The sequence below is a fragment of the Apis laboriosa genome, unplaced genomic scaffold, assembly GCF_014066325.1.
Source record: "Apis laboriosa isolate Shangri-la unplaced genomic scaffold, ASM1406632v1 scaffold1321_cov151, whole genome shotgun sequence".
Classification (NCBI taxonomy): Eukaryota; Metazoa; Arthropoda; class Insecta; order Hymenoptera; family Apidae; genus Apis; species Apis laboriosa.
In genome coordinates, this window is record NW_025221248.1 from 2,543,014 (window position 1) to 2,559,659 (window position 16,646).

Consider the following 16,646-nt stretch of genomic DNA (forward strand, 5'->3'; position numbering starts at 1 on the left):
TATAAAATTTGAGATCGATTCGTAGATTCCAACCTGACCGACTGAAACTCGCATCATCATGATCATCCCGCCATCTGCTAACAAAATCATATACCTATTAGCTTTATTCTTTCGCTCGCTCGACAAGAAAAATTTCTGCAAAAATCGATACTGAGATACTCGCCGGAATACCATTAAAAAAATTAAAGAAAAAAAAAAAAATCAACGCAGAAAAGAATATAAATTAATAAATTAATACGCGATAAATAACTCGTAACTCATATTTTCCATCCGATAAAAGATATGCAAAATATGATCCTCCAACGGAAGAGATACAAATAAAAAATGTCCCCACGTTTTCGTAAAACTTGATCTTTCGCAAGTTTGTGACGCCGCTACGCGATGATAATCAATAATCATCAACGAGAGTCTAGAGCAGCGATACACAGAATGAACACATGCCGATCGAAATTCGGCGAGAAATTATCTTATCACCACGGGGGGTGGGTGAGTGTACACTCGTGTGTACACTCGAAAAGAGGCACTTCTCCACGACTTGTCAAGTCGTCTTAATGACGTCGAAAAACGCGTCGAACGAGCAAAAGGAAGCGGCGAAACGCGTCACGAGGATGGGCGCATCGTGAACATCGAAGACAAGAGGACGCGGAAAGATCGGCTAAGCCGTTCGAGGAAGAGAGGGGGAAGGAGGGAGAAAAAGAAAAAAGGGAAAAGGGGGGGAGGGAAAAAAAAACAAAGGAAAGAAGGCGGTCTTAAGATCGCCGCACGAGGATCTTCCCACACAGGATCACGACAAGATTACATTGCAGAATCCTCCTTGCGAAAGGATCATATTGCCTTTGTGCACAGCACCCGTGCCATTTGACCCTCCACGCGTTCTCGGTTTCCTTTTCTATATAAAACGTGGCCCGCGTTTAAGTGGAACGAGATCACAGGCGGTCGCTACCTACGCCTTTCGGCCAGACTTTTGATCTAATTGGCGTGGTTGATCGCGTAGAAAACGACGTCGAGAATTTGGAGCGCGCTTTGGAGAGCTTAATCTTTTTCTGAAACTGGCGTGGCGTGTCACTTTGGATCGAAAAGGGTTGATCATTTCTTTCCGCTGGATCATGGATGGATATAGTAATTATTTTCCTGTCTGACAAGTTGATTTCTTTTGGTTGAATCGAAGATAACTTGTTGTGTAGATCCAATTTTTATATGACCTTAAAAGATAACATCTGCATTCGGTGCAGGTGTTTAGATGGCTATATATATATACATAATACATGCACTATGTATATGGTATTGTAAAGCGAGATTGCATCGAAATTAAAGTAGAATAGCATGGTAGAACGTGCTCTTCGGATTGAATATTCAATGACACCGCTACTATATCAATCATACGATACTCTTTCAATTCTGCTTTATATCTATTCCTTTGTTACCGGTCAATAAAATACTTCTTCGAAAAAACTAACCAGCCTCATCAATTTCGCAATCGCTAACGTCCATACTTTTATTTCAACAAATACAAATCTCCTCAACGGTATAAAAATTACACCGATATTTCTTCGATTCTCCATGTATCATAATCGATACATCGCTCGAAAACTAAGATGTCCTCCCTTAAATATATCTCTTCCTCGATATCTCTGTCTCTCGATTCAAACGAAGGAAAATAAAGCGTCCCAAAACTTTCATTTCGTTCGACCCAAACCATTTTTCCTCGTACAAACATAAACCTCTTTCCAAGATGACGATTCCATAACTCTCTCCCATCGAATCCCAAATCCCAAACGCTCAGGTGAATATACCTCGATTAAAAAAACTGATCGCCTAAAATAATGGATAAAGGATGATTCGTAAGCTGGCCGTGATTTAAATAAGAAATCGCCGACTGTCCGCTCTGTTCTATACGCGTGACACGCTCGGTTAAGTCGGTCGATGACCCTTCCAGCTGATTGCGAGGAATCGTCGTTGTCGTCGTCGTCGAGGAGGCATACGTAACGTATACGAGTCGTAAGAGTGGCAATCGTATCGGGGAGATTACCGCTTAACGTCCACCGACTCCGATATTCGTTGCTAGATTTTACGAGTGAAACCCGGCGGGTACGTGGAATCGAACGTCGATGAATTATGACGATTTGCCGTGAAAAGAAACAGACAGAGAGAGAGAGAGAGAGAGAGAGAGAAAAAAAGTATACGCTCGACAAGCGGCGGTAATTAATGAGACAACCTGCCGCCGAGTAAACAACCGCGCGCTCATCGAGCGTACCATACCTCGTTAAGGCTATTTGGAGCAACGTTTACTCGCTTGGAAACAATTAGGTTTGATAGTCGTACGTGTGACCGATGGCTAATGAGCCCGTTGCGAGTAATTGGTGCTTGGCTCGAGAGAGGCATTGAAGATGAATGCATGAAATGTGCGTACAAATGATACTTGAATGGAATTGTAAATACGTTTTGCGCGAGTTTATTTTCTAATTGATTTTGATTCGGGGCTTTGCAACGGAGCAGGGATGTGTGAAATGCGGCATTCTGTAAATAGAATATACAATTCTTAGTAATTGTTCACAATTGCACGATAATTAGAATATCGAAAATATGTAAGATGGATGGAAAGTGAGGATATACGTATTTCATTTCGAAACATGTGAATTTTACAAGCGAGATGTAAAACAAAAAAAAAAAAAAATATCGCTTGCATCTGGAAAAGATTGACCACGTTGGAAAAGAACGTAGTTTTACTTTGGACGCGTCGCCAAATAGTATTCAAATCTGTCACACTTAAAATACGCTTCCTCAAACACACGTCCATATACATTCCACATATTGTAAGGACCAACTGCCATAAATGTACCGGTACGTTTGTTAATCCACTCGTGAGACAGCTTATGAACGCACTACCACATTCGTTAGACCACTCGTGACCTACCCACATGTTGGTAAAACGTTTCTAAATTCTTTTTTGCATCAAAGTAGTCACTCGACCGGCCGACCATATCTACCTATTCAGTTTTATACTCTTGAAATGAGCTGTACATCGGTCTTGGGGCTTGATGTGCACAGAATAAACAGTATGCATGTTTGTGACAACGTCTAAGGTTTCTTTAACCGGATCCGGAGTCAATATTACCCGGTGTACTAAACTGAGAATCGTCGAATCGAGTGTTGGAACAGGTAAAAGTTTAAAATGTGAGAATTTTCGTTTCATAATTCAATAGTTGTGTCGCGGAGGGATACATTCGACGTAAACGTCTCTCGAGGTGGAATGATGCAAGGGAGAAAAAAAATTTGTTAAAGAAGAAGTGTAAATTTAAATCGCATTAATAAGGAAGGAGGGGAAAAAAGCATCTATAATTACGCGAGTATATATCCGTTTATAAGCGATTGCCGCTTAATCTGCATATAAAACGAGAATTTAATGATCTTTTTACAACATCATTCGATTTCTTTGACACGTTTTGCTCAATCGAAACGACGAAGTTAGGAAATCAGAAGAAGAAACGGCGAGGCTTTATGCGCGTATCCATTAAACGGAAGGTTAAACAACGAAAATATAACGATAAAGATAATAAGAAAAGAATAATGTAAGCTAATTGCAAATTCTTACGATCGAGGAGGATAATTCTCGAGAATATTTAATCCATTGTTGTCCAAAACAATGAAAAAATCTTTGAAATTGAAATTTCTTCGCGACACGAGAGGAGAGGAGGAAAAGTATTATCGATAAAATTTCAACTTCCTGCACAAATTCATTTCCATCCTATCTTAATACACCTATCATATTCAATTACACCTGTCAGACTTCCCACCTGGGCCAGCCACAAACTCTCGCTTCCCTTTCCCTTTTACTCTCGTCACAAGAGAGCACGATAAATCATCCACGCTTAATAAACGCCGCCTTTGCACCAATTACATTCTTGCACAACGATTGTGAAACGGTCCAGCGAACACCGTGAGAGAAGAAAAACCTCCCCGGAGGTGAAAATAACTACATTATATCCCACAAACCTCTCATAAACATTCCTTGCAATTTAATACTTTATTGATTCCTAAAATACTCGTGAATATATACGACAGATGTATCTGTGATCTATCTGCAATTTCTTTGACAATATACAAATAATTCTAAAATTCTATTTTTCTTGTTTTCGTCGTTAGTCAATCGCCAATTACTTGAGATAAGTAAACGTTGGCAGGATGCAAAGAAGAGGAATCGTCGAGACGAGAAGGGAGGTGAGAAAAATTCTCGAAATTGCGAAACGATTTTCCGTGAAATTTACAACAACGTTATTAACCGATTACGATTGCCAACAACGTATGAGATATTTGATATCTGTGTACACGATATTAAGACGCGTTAAATACAGCGGCAGTTTTTCTCAAACATATGTTATAGGGTTGCACGTGTAATCACCGGTTAATAAGTGTCGCGTTTATAATAATTAGTCACGGTCTCGCGCCTATTGGGCAACCGTGCGGTTAATCACGGTAATTGAGGAAATCTCGGTTGATCGGTTGCTGCTCCATTAGCGAGGATTCCGAAGGCTTAAAAGAAAAGGTGTATTGTGCTGGTGTGTTCGTGGAGAACGCGGGGGGTCGGGAGAAATAGAGATAGAACTTGAAATAGGAAATGAAAAGTCGTTAAGGATTCCGTCATTTCGTAGAAATATATATTTTTTTTCTTTAACACCTTCGTAAGAAGAAAATTGTGAAGAATTTAAAACGATAGACAGGTCAAAGATCTAAATAGAATTCAGCGAAGAAAAGAATTTCCGCTTAAAGCAATGATCTAATTGGTAAAAATTACTTTTTTAATCTCTTCGTAATGATGAAATTATACAAAATATTGAAAATTGGTGATTCGCAATTCCAAAAAAATTCGTATGCATATAATTTTCAAACACATATCGAAAATTAAAAAAAATAATAATCCAGAAGAATTTAAATGTTTTCTTCTCGCTAATTAAAATCGATAGAAATATTTAATTCTACACAGAAATTGTAAATAATCAAAGATCCAGTACATAAATTTTCGAAAGCGTGTGTGCGAATGCCGAAAGTGTCAAAATTAAAAAAGAAAAATAACCACTTCAGAAAGGATTTTTAAATACATTTTCAATAATGAAATTAACATCAACCTTAATCTTTCTCCTCTCAAAGTTGCTCGGTTGTTCGACTTTAATAACTTCCCATTTGTCATCATTTACACCGGTCGGTCTCTCGTATTTTGGCAGTGTTTTCACGCTTACGAAACGATCCCGGCAACGCCCCGCGGCGCCGTTATAAATTACCAAAGAGTTGACCGATCGGTTGGATCGAATGGACGATCAACGAAAGCGCGAAATTAAACAAGCTGTCAACCGGTGTTGATCGAGCATCGACATCGTTTCAATCGCGCGCTACGCTTTTGGATTAGTCGTTGATGAAACGAAGTGACGAGCGAAATCAATCTCCTCTCTCACTCCCCCTCCCTCTCTCTTTCATCCATTTTTCTACCGATTTTCTCATCGCGCGCGCGACGCATGATTTATTCCCCGTGGCCTCTCGTCCGTCATAATTAGTCATGGTTTTGCAACTCACGCAACGATATTTGGCAACCCGAGGTGTAATTCCTTCGATCGAGGAAACGTGCCAACTTTTGTTAATCTCCCGTTTGAACTCTGGGTGTCGTTGACTCCTGATCCGAGTGGTGATACGAGATGTTTATTTTCGTATTTACGCGGTGATTGTATACCTCTATTTTTATCCTTTTGTCATCTCTTCTCGTGATATACCGTGTACTCGATCGCGCGAGTATACAAATCTTGATTAAATTTTGATATTGAAATCGATTGGAGATGAATTTCTATGATATAATTATAGAAAATATCGCATAATTCATTAAGTTTGTATTATTCCATTTTATAATCCCAGGATCCCAATTACAGTTGGGTCCGAATTCCAGTTAAACGAACACCTATATAAAGATAGATTCTAGAAGAAATGAAGTTGGTGCATTGCTTTCTACCCATAAGATAAGATACATCTCATCGAGATCTCTTTCGTTCGACTGTTGTATCCCAATTTAAGAAAAAAAACACACACGAGCACCGCAATTCTTCAATTAATCCACACACTTAGCCCGTTTCTCGTCCTATTAGTACACCTTTTTTACGCAAGCAACAAGTGTCCAACTGTTCCTGCACTCGTGTAAGCTTGCTTACGTAACTTTTATCCGCCTTTCATCCGCGATTTTACACTCTTAATTATCTCCTCCTCCGAGGAGAGCGTTATTCCGACGAACGGGTCCGGAGAATAATAATAATAATCGCGTTGGAAAATTGCGCAACAGACCTTTCCACCCGCTTCCCGAACGATTTTTCACGGCTCTTGTTAACCGGGATGCGGATCGAAAACGGAATAGGGAACGCTTTATAATAAGAGAACGCTTGGGCTGTGGTTGAGCAATCGTTCGATCGTGTCGCGGAAGAAAACAAAGGAGTCGCGATCGTACGCTCGATGGATTAACGAGCAACGCCTTCGTAATAATAATTAGAGGGTATGCCCGCAATCTAGAATCGATTGAGCAATATCGTCATCGTTAACCTCGATAATTAAGAAAACGATGGATAAATGCATTGGCGCATTTGATGGAAGATCCTTTTTTCTTTTTTCTTCTCTTCCGTTTAAAGGATATTTGAAGTTAGGTTAGAAAGTTAAAAATTGTGATTTTAACAAGAAGAAGCGTCGAATTAGAGTATTAGATCACAATTGAAATTCCGCGACATTGTGATAGTTATCGGCTGCTAATTCAAAGAGGCTACGAATTATAAAATGATACGTTTCGAGAGACGTATGTACGTGGCCATTATATTCTCTGTATAATTCTATTGTAATGGAGAGCGGTGCATTAAAATATTCGATTATAGTGATAAACGATCACGGTACACTTTTCACTTGACACCGTCCATTATATCGATATATTGCCTGTTTTCTTTCTGTTATTATTCGATGGATTGTTCCTCGCTGCGTCGCATTCCACGACAATTATCATCGAAACTCTTTATTGTCAATAGTTAATACGATCGGATAGGAAATGTCACTTCTCTGTCTCGAGATTAATTTTATCGTTTTTAGTTGCCACGATATTTTCTTTTCTTTCTTCTTGTATAAGAAAAATTGTAAAATCTTCTTCTTCGAACGACACGATAAAGTTATTTTTTTCTAACGACTACGGTCATTTTTAAGATCGTCCATCTTTATCGTAGACTTGAAATACTTTAGATAATCCGTAATTAAATCCCTGTACATATCTACATCGACGGAAGATTTTTCTCTCTTAAAAAATAATTCTCCAACGACATTTTTATAGGAGCTCCAAGATACGTGGATATCTCGAGATAATTCCTAATTGATTTTCCCCCTATTTCTTGGAACGATAAATTCTCGATCGATCTAAAAATGTTTAAAAATTAGAAAATTATCTCTAAAAAATACTTCTTTACTTTACTCTTGTTAAGTAAAATGTAGAAATTTGCGAACGGTTTTCTCACTCTTTTATTATCGATTTATTCGAATATTTTCAATGTGCGTAAAAATATTCCAATACCAATTCCAGAGACGAAGTTTTACGATACTCGAACCCATCGCTACCAAAATTCTCCGTCAATCCACCAAGTTCCATTCGTTCATCATCGATCATTCCGTCCAGCTAGTTTCCTTCGTCCACTATAATATCTCTATCCAAAATCTCGACCAAAATATCTCGTCTCTCGCTTAATTACCCCTTATCACCGCTTCTCTTCCCTTTAAATCAAACCACCTCTCAAACCCCTTTTATCTGACCGAACAACCATTCCTTATTCCACTTTCCACATCCTCTCCTCACTTTTCACATCCTCCTCGTCCAGGAGGACGACGATTCTGCCCCAATTTCAACCCGATCTCGAGATTCCTTCTCTCGAAGGACTGCTCGAAAACAGCCCCCATAAATCTCGAGCTATCTGAATCGGCTGCCCGCCACGAATCTCTTCTTCTTTTTCCACGATCTCGTTACTTCCCGGTCGAAACTCGTGTTTCTCTCGTCTCTCGCCCAACCAACGACCCAATTTCGTATCGAAGCCTGGCCAACGTGCACGCGAGCACGTCGCTAAACGCGTGTATCGCGTATGTTAATCGGACGGATGGATGGTCGAGCGTGTGGCAACGAGAATATATAGAATAATGGAGGAACAGGAGCACGGGATGAAACGTGTCCCGTTCGACTGTTTCGCGGATACGGATAACCGGGACGAGGCTGCCTGCAGGGCATGGACATGGTCGGAATTGCCGACACCTTTATGAGCGGCTCGTTCGTTATGGGCCCTTCTTTTATGAGTCCAATGTACAGGGTGTTAACAATGTATTCGTGGAATATTTTTGGAAGGTTTAAGATCCTAGAAGCCAAAAGGTAAAAATGTAGAACAATTGAAATAGAGATGTAAATGGAATAGAGCTCTATCTCTATTATTGTTTAAATTGATATTTTTGTATACCAATTTATGATCTCCAGAATCTACTAGACGTTCTACGAATGTATCAATGAAGTTGTGGAGTTTCAGAGGCGAAGAAATTTGATATTATCAAACTTAAATTGAGAATGTTGTTTGTTACATATTACTCGTGACATTAATGAATTTGTCGTTTTTGAAATGGAAATTAATTTTTATTAATTTTCAGAAAGATATATACGCCAAGTCTCGGTCTCTCGTCTCCTATTACATTTAATCGTTTCCTCTTTAAAATAAATCTCTTTAACAATCTTAAAATAAATCCTATTTAAAAATATCCGGTAATTTAGAATTTTATAGCACGATATATATGTCTATAAAATGTCTATACGTGTACCAAGACATTTATATTAGGGTATGAGTTTATCTCATCAAGTCCATAGAATTTTATCTTCTGAAAAGTCGTTTAACTTGTCCGTCCTTCTAATTAGAACTTTATTATTTTACACGTGGATAGTATTCGTTCGACTAATATACCGATTTAATCGCTTTCATCGACTAGAAAGCATACACGATCACCTTTCCATCGAAAGAGTCATCGAAAGACCACCAACCTGGAGAGATTCGATCGATACTTCGACGAATTCTACGCAACCGTTATTTACCTTTCACTGAAAATCCGCAATCGGGATAGACTTCCATCCGGCTGACAATGCACGGACGTCGTTAGCCATTAACTAGTGTTCGACCTAGTAGGATCGAAAGGATACACGGAGAATGGTTACAAGGTCTGCCAAGAATCAATAGCTCATTCATGAAATTTAAAAATTCAGGTCACTGTTGAATGACTGATTGCAAATCTGGAAGGAAAATACTCAGACAGACAGAAGCAGAAAAAAAAGAACAATCTAATTTACTCACTTATTTGTAAATGCGAGACTTATTTTAATACTCACGTTACAAGAAGATCTATTGAGATGTAAATTTAATTCCTTCAAAATATAATCTTTTCCCCATTACTTCATACAACAACGAAAAGATATTTCGGAGACTCGATATATTTTAATAAGAGATATTACAGAAGCTAGATCCATATCAGAATACGAAATTACGTTTCTTCCACAATCTAACTCGTATTCGGTATACTTTAATAATTAAACGTATTACAAAGACCTATCGATCGATAAAAATACATCACCACGATCATCAACAGCTCCACCACGACACGAAGATTCGTAGATCTACCACGATCTCTCGAATCATCCACAGAATTTAGACAATGACCACGAGCGCGCAACTAATTACCAACTAAGTATTTACCGGTACAACAATGACGAGTCGCAGCAGTTACGCTCGGCCACGACGCCCGGTATAAATGAGTCCTGACAACGTATAAATTCAGGCTTAAATACTGCACGCAAAACGCAATAAAGTCCCGGTTTACGAGCATCCGACAACGTCTCTTGCATACGTGTATCACGCGTGCGTACACGCGCCCCGATATGTCCCCGAGTCTTTGCGCGTGTCTCTCTATGAACACGTTTACACGATCTAGCGGATGTTGGAGAAGGACACGACTGTGCCGCGCGCTTATGACACCGTCCCTCGTACGTACGTGCACGTACGAGCCGAACGATTATTCGCGGCGAACACACGGAATAATCATTTCGAGATGCAAACTGATTTATGCGAGTGATACCGCGCGGTGTAGTTTTGATAACGTTTGGATTAATTGTGCATCGTGTGACGCGGGAAGGAAGCATGATGAATTATTTGCGCTCGCTCCAAATGGAACGGTCGAGGAAGTCGTTTCGAAATGAAATGAAAAGGGAGTAAACAAGTGATATAAACCCGGGCTAATGTTTATGACAGTATATACCCGGGGGAATAATTCTTGTTTACGAGCCCTGAATGAGTTATTATCTGGATAGATGGTGATCTTTATTACGAACTAGATGAACCAGATGATTTATACACGCCTGGCGCGTATCCAACCTTATATAACGGAGCAAGAAGTTCGTTTGATAGATTGACAGGATCGCCCAATTTGTCGATGCCTGGTTTAGAGTAGAATGCGAACAATCGATCCTAAAAATATTCCTCCATTGAAGTGTACAAAAGGTGTTGGCGTGAAATTGTATAAAAAAAATATAGTTTTTCATTTTGGGTTTCTTCTAACTAGCTTTTTTTTAATTTTTTTTTTTACCGAAAGAACTATTGTCAGTCACGTATATTATTTAAAAAAATATTCTATTTTGAATATTCTTATTTTAATAAAAATTCGTATATGCGTATATATAGATCGTAATGGATCGCGTGTAATTTATTTTCTAATAGAAAATTTGTTTGAGTATTTTATATACAATTTGGAAATATTTTTTGGGTTATATTAAAAAATAATAATATTGAAAATTTAAAAAATTGCTTCGTACATATTATCCATCCTTGTTTAAAAATTCGCAACACCTTTCATATTCTTTCAAATTCTTTCGTAGATCGACTCCGTATACCATCATACCCGCCTAAAGTACAAGCTCTCGTAACAAATCCATCCAGCAACGAAATCGTTCCCAGGAGAGGCAACAATCACCACCACCATCAGAGCGTTAAACTGCGCGGTTAACTGTGAACTTTCCATTCCTTCTAATTCACGGCTCGCGTGAAAATTGGAAAACGAAACTCGCGTGCAACGATCCTCGCCACCGAACGTGCGCACACCGAATCTCGCACCGTGGGAAAAACGGTGGTGAGATCATCGAGGGTGTCGATCCTGTTTTAAATTCTCGTTCTCGTTCACGCCTCGAGGCAGAAAAACGGATCGACGTTTCAATGACGAAAGTTCTTATCGGGGCAGATTTATAGAGAAGGCTTCGTTCGAGAGCGTTCTATTTAAAGGAGCGGGCGCTGGGTACACGATGCAAATGTATCGAGCCAGCTCTCTCGACGTTCCATAAAAATTCTAGCGTGCGAATTCGGGATCTGACTGCTCGATCGCTCGTACCGAGCTCCGCTCTTGCGATATATCCGCGCCTCGTAAAACTCGCGCCAAGGATTCCTAAGACGATAAATGCGCGGTTTCACTCTGGACAATGAGGCGAACGACACGCCGGTGGAATAAGGAACGGACGGCCGATAATAAAGTGGACGGGTTTATTAGGGTTATTTGGCGATTTATTCGCGTCGACATCGGGAAAAGAAATGCCGATCCTTCCGGTCATTGTCTGTCGAGGATATTTACAAGCTTGCCAATAATCGTTTCGATGACTTTGGCATTGATAATTGCGCACCGATATCGCGGAAAGGGATTTGAGAAAAATTTTAAACAACGAGTTAAGAAAGTATTCATTGCACGTCCAATTTTGCGTTTCGCGCGATTTAAGTAGAAAAATTTTATGGTATTACTCGTGGACGAGTTGGATGAATGAATGTGAAAAATCAATTGAAGGAATTCATTCGTTGCATAATTTCGTAAATTGCATAGGATGGGAGTTTAATTGTACGAGAGAGATATCGGAGGCCCCTATTGACCTGGAGGATCTGTTTCTTTTCACACTGGAGTGTCAAGAATCGTAGCAAGTAACGCGATGATAATAAAAAAAGAAGTTGACGAGGTACAGATTTCTCATACAATTCTTTTCAAATATCTTCCCGAAAGAATTATCTGCAAACATTTTTCTCAAAGTTAACTGTCTTCGTAACAAGTTTTATTGTACGATGGCCACATATACCGTAATTATTAAACGATAATTAACTTTTTTCGTAGAAAGTAGTAAAGAAAATCGGTGGACGAGGAACAAAGTATAAAACGTGGATCGTGTCGCGTCGTGCGCTATCGATTACCAGGTACGTGTAATTACATTTCATGGCCGTGGACTCATTATGCAGAAACTTATTTGTTTTAGTGCTGACCAATTATGCAATTATCTTCTCGTCCCCTTGTTAGAAATAGCTTTTGCTTCGTTGTAAACAGGTTCACGATAATGCTCTTAAAAACTTATCGATCGCTTTAACGTTGGGGCTTTCCTATTTTTTCCTTGGCCAAAATTCTCAGCAACTGTACAGAGTAAACATTCCATCTTTTCCATGAAATAAACGCAAGGTTCAAGATTTGACTCGAACACTTTACATTTTCAGATCGAAAAACGAAAACATTCTCGCAAACACTTCATCGTCTGCAACGAAATAACACGATTCAAAACAATTATTTACCTCCTATCGAAACGTAATTTTTCGCAAAAAGAAATCTCTAGACATAGAGGACAAAACCAAGCCTCGACACTCTTTTGAGAAGCCATTCTACGCGCCATTGGATCGCGGGTAGGATCCGCAAAAGGCGCGCTTCGCATTCGTGCGGACCAAGCCACGAATAGATGGATAGGCAGGCTCGATCTGTACACCCAGGTAATTACGCCTATTAGCGCCGTGCCGATTGTTTTGGTCGTGCTCCTCCTTTTTTCCTCCCCCTTCCCTCCCCAATCCTTCTCCAATACGTCTTCAATAGCCGAGCGCCGAGCCCAAGGCGGCCTTCTTTCCTTCAGGGCGGCGCACAAGGAAGATAGGGACCGATTAGTGCCCACTTTGACCGGCAATTAAAGGATTTTAATGAGAGGGAAATTTACTCGTACAGCCCCTCTCTCTCACTCTCGCTTCTTTCTCCCCGGCCGCCGAGGATCCCTCGATGGACGCGGGCCGATAGCGAGCACGATGATCGAAGACCACGATATCTGATTCGGCTTCTAATGAGAACGATTTATGTACAATGTCGCTGCTTAATGATCCAGGAATTATTGTGGCCGGCAGTTCGATCGGAGATACTCGATCTGGATTATCTTGAACGGGGGTGGATCGACGAATTTGTTTTCGAGTTATGGATTATGATTTGGGAATCGCTTCGATTTGTCCGTTTCTATCATCTGGCACTCATCTCGATGAGGGTTGGAGAGATCGTAGAATTTGTTGCTACGATTGCTTGCGGATTATTTGTTTGGGATGTGAGATGATAATTCGAGAGAGGTTTTATGGATCTATTTCATTGAGAGAAAAATATATGGCACGGATATTTGTGGTAGTTAATTTGTTCTTCTTGCTGACACTTTTATAGAGTCTCTCGATAAATGATTGATTTCACAGCTGGCAGAAAAAGTGATTAATTAAGCCAGGTAAAATGTGGATCGAGGTTGTGGATAAACAGATCATTCGATAAATAAATTGATCGACAGTTATCTTGATATTTATCGGATCGATCAATGCATGTAATAGCGCAAGGAGAATCATATAGATATAGTTTCTAAACAATCTATCTTAAATATATAAATTCAATTTCGTATCACAATATCATCAACATTAGAACTGTCCAACGATAACGATTTCAAATTTTTTGAACTTGATGATTGCTTAAATTATATTGTTATTTTATCTTTACTCCAACCATCGTTCTAATTAAATAACGATTCCGCCCACAAAGCCATCATAACCGTGAACAGAAGGGTCTGGACGAGCGGATTTGGTGATACCACGATCGTGACCAATTATTTATAGCATAACGGTGCAGCGTTACCGTGCCAATCGAGATTGTCGATCGTTCTAGTTCGTCGCCAAGAGCGCCTCTATTTCCAATATATATATATCCGAACCATTTTCATCTTGCATCCTTCGATAAACGCATTACGGATAATCCAATCCGTGAAAATGTTCATGATCCACTTTTGTCCGAATAATCGAAGAATTATTCACATTAGTTTCTGAAATTGCTTTTATTCTTCTTCAATTCCACTTTTAATTTTATTATCACGCTTAACTTTTCTAAAACAATCATCCATCATAAAAGTTATCTTCAATATTTAAAAAAACCTGGTTTTAATGAAAATTATTATATGTAATCTTCTTACGTCTGTGAAATCAACTCTTAAATTTCTACTATTTTTTCATATAAAAAGTTTTCATATAAAGAATTGATTTTGTCCTCCGAAGTGAAAAACTAAATAAAAAAATAATCTCTTATTCTTGTTTGATAACACATTAAAAGGAATTCGTGTAAAGTGAATACTTTTCTCGATTATAATTTCACGAATAACTGATGTAATTATAAATTGGATGATTCAAAAGCTAATTTATCAACTGAAATTTCCAATCATAAATTTTTATGAACAATTATGGATGATTGCACTCATTTACATCCCCAAAATTTAATTCCCACTTAAAGAATTTTTATTTTTTCCTCCATACAATTATTCCTCCAAGCTTAAAACTCCTATAAAAAAAAAAAAAAATCATAAACACGCATCCAAGTTGGATCACGAAAGGTGTGAAAAATAATGCTTACCCACGAAGCAACAAGATTTAAGCGTGCATTGCCCCGCTTCTATTCACTTTCCCGATCGAAACCGATCGTTAGCTCGTTCGAGAGACTTACTCTTCGAAATTTCGAGTCGCCGATTCCCCATAAACACGGCGAGTACACGCGATAAGCCGAGCGTACATCGCTCCTAATCCCCGGGAACACGGAACGAGTTCCCGTTGTCGGATATTCCATGCATCCCCGTGGTTTGATCCGATTATAGGGTCCCAGAGAGAGAGAGAGAGCGATCTTTTACCACGAAACTCTAAACTGGCCACAGTCGTTCGAACGGTTCTAACGCGGCCTGTTACAAGGCAACACGTAGTAAATCGTGATGAAATTATGTCGTTGAGAAGCAAGGTGTTCTTGCGCAATGCCCCCTTACATGCTGATTTACTGCCCGGTCCTTTCGGCCTTCCAACTGTCGGCATTTTCTGCGTGTTACGTGTAAGAAGCCGGGGATTATAGTTTCACGCGTTCGTGAACGTATTTGACAAAAGAAACTGAATAATTCGTGGAAATCGAACGCGTGTTCGATTATCTTACTTCGTAAATTCACGAAAGATAAAGAGATCATGGAACGTGTATCCCATTCTAAAATTCATTCATTTTTGATTCGAATAATAATTTAAATCTAAAATTTAATCTTTATTGATTGTCAATCTCTACATGTTCGTTTATCGAAACGAAAATTTCGTCAATCAAATGAACTACTTGTTATCTGTCATAAATGATACCAGGCTAACGAATTATAATTCGAAAATTGAACTACACGTTGGGTTAATATAAATGAAGTTATATTTTTTACAAATATAAATGAATAATATAGTTATCCAATTTGATTAAATCCGAAGAATATTGTACGAGAGCATTCTAATCTTCATAATACTTCAACTACAACGATCATATACGTACAACTCGCGAGGAATTCATAAATTTGGAAGGAAACTTTTTCTTTTTTGCGCAACAGGGGTTAAAAAGAATAAAGGACCAACAATGTTAGCACAGTGAAGAAATCTTCAAAGGCGATACGAATATCCGAGAGATACGCGGAAACGTCACGGTCGCGTACGCAAAACGGGCCCTTATCCTCGCTCACGGGGCAGGTAATTCAGTTCTCGGGTGGAACACTCGTTCACGGACATGTACGTAGCACGTGCAGAAAACGATTTCAGGCTCGATCGCGCGGCTGCAACTCTGGTATGCGCCCCTGGTGTGTGCATACGTGTGGGAGGAGGACGCGATCCTCGATCGATCCACGCCGAGTAGCCGTTATACCTGCTAGCCGAGTTCCAATCGGTCAATTTGCGGCACGATTCGCGCGTTACCGTGTTACGAAAGACGTGGTGGAATAAGCGCGATGCTTGGACGATGCACGGCCCCCGGCCATAACTCATCGTCGACCCCCTCCGTAATCACGGGGTGGGCAGGCCCATTAGAATTATCGATAAGTATCGGTACTTCTCACTGCACGCCGCCCCCGGTCCCGCCATGGATGGAAAAATCACTTATGAATAGAAAGCCGCAACGGTGGTTAAGGATTATCCCCTTATGTATTATCTTGCACTGGTTCGGTGAGTATACTGCCGGTCGAGTGTATAGGATGTATGAAGTTGGGAGGGGATGAAGTATGGCGAGCAGGAAGTTTCTCTCGGTATTGGATTGGGAATTTTTCTTCTCTCTCTCTCTCTCTCGTTCTCGTCTCGATTAACGATTATCGACTTGGGAAATAGAAAATGTTGAGTATCGTGATCTCCCGTTTTGCAACTTTGTTTACGAAGTTAATTCATTGCGGTTGTTTAGAATATCGCGATGATGGGTGTTCTCTCGTGATATTGATATCTTGATTTCAAAGT

At 39.6% G+C, this 16,646-nt stretch overlaps 1 protein-coding gene across 2 annotated transcripts in view; it reads right to left on the reverse strand.

The window, feature by feature from the left end:
* The window catches only part of LOC122720791 (rho GTPase-activating protein 7), a 330,364-nt gene that overhangs the window by 249,635 nt on the left and 64,083 nt on the right, over nucleotides 1-16,646 (reverse strand). The gene's annotated exons all lie outside the window — the stretch shown is intronic.